The sequence below is a fragment of the Ovis canadensis genome, chromosome 25, assembly GCF_042477335.2.
Source record: "Ovis canadensis isolate MfBH-ARS-UI-01 breed Bighorn chromosome 25, ARS-UI_OviCan_v2, whole genome shotgun sequence".
Taxonomy (NCBI): domain Eukaryota; kingdom Metazoa; phylum Chordata; class Mammalia; order Artiodactyla; family Bovidae; genus Ovis; species Ovis canadensis.
The window spans coordinates 17,615,261-17,616,455 of record NC_091269.1 but is presented as its reverse complement, the minus strand read 5'-3'; the positions used below and the strand labels follow the sequence as shown (position 1 = coordinate 17,616,455).

Genomic DNA, 1,195 nt, shown 5'->3' with positions numbered 1-1,195 from the left:
GAGAGACCTGGCTGTTGTGTTGTGAATACAGAGGCTCCCGTTGAAGGCCTCTATGCATCACGGGCCAGCCGTGCTGAGGTCCGCGCGCGTGGCTGCGGGCAGGGATGCAGTAGCTGGTGGTGGAAGTCGGGGCTGTGGTCCGTGGGGCACGCTGTGCCCCTTGCCCACCTCCTCCTTTCCAGTTACCTAGTGCGTCCTGGCGAGGAGGTTTAAAGACCCCTGGGGGGGCTTCACTGCCTTGGGGTCAGGATGGCCGGGCCCGCGGGAAGCCGGGAGGCGCCTCCAGTCTCCCCCGGACTCAGCCATCCCCTGAAGGGCCGGGACGGTGTGGCGCATCATGGTCACTGCCGCCATGGCTGTTGGGAGGGGGCCACCCTGCAGTCCTCGCGTGGGCCGAGACTGTGTGAGGTGCATGAGTGGCTCCTCCACGTCCCTGGGGGAGGGTTGGAACCCCCCCCACCCGGGGGCCTGTTGGGTGTCCAAGCACACCCTGCTCCATTGCGTGAAACCTTTCCTGTCCCCTCCAGTCTGCTGTTTTCTGTCTGACTTGGCTGGCCAGAGGCAACCCCTGCCCAACTCTGGGGAGGGAGGGAAAAAAGGTGGGATGTGCCATGCCAGGGGTGGGTCTCCTGTGGAAACAAAACACTTGAAAACCTCCTACAACTCTTAGTGCTGGATCACTCAGCTCTTGTGTCAATGAAGAACACAGCTAGCTATGAAAATTAATGTGAATTGCAGGACACATTGATCATGGACACTTTGAACGCACCTGTGGCCCTGGGTTCCTCCTGGGACTACGCCTGTCTGAGCATTGCTTGACAATCAACCACCCCTCTGGGGTGCTCATGTCGTGTGCTCGCCTTCCTGGAAGTCCCGTGGCTGGGGGTTGTCCTTGAAGGGTCTCTGGTCCCTCTGTCCCCTTAAGTGCAGACACGGTGTCCCCTGCCTCTGTGGCCGGGTGGACGCTGCCCACAAGAGGGGAGAAGGGGATATGAGGTCGCACTGAGTCCCCTGGCCTGCCAGGCCTCTGTGGTTGATCTCCCCTTTGAGAGCTTCCTCGAGCCGCAAGCGGCCTTTGGGTGTTGTTGCCCTTGGGGTGTCGGGGTTTGGGGATGGTCTTGCGCCACGCAGCAGGGGCCCACGGGTGTGGTGGGGTGGGGTCACATCTTCAGTTCTTCATTCGCCGTCCTGCCCT

At 61.6% G+C, this 1,195-nt stretch overlaps 1 non-coding gene across 1 annotated transcript; it reads left to right on the top strand.

Annotated features, from left to right (window-relative positions):
- The first annotated feature begins 661 nt into the window (after positions 1-661).
- Positions 662-814, top strand: LOC138430621 (5.8S ribosomal RNA). The gene has a single exon (XR_011253307.1). It is a non-coding gene; the product is annotated as a 5.8S ribosomal RNA (ribosomal RNA).
- Positions 815-1,195: the final 381 nt, after the last annotated feature.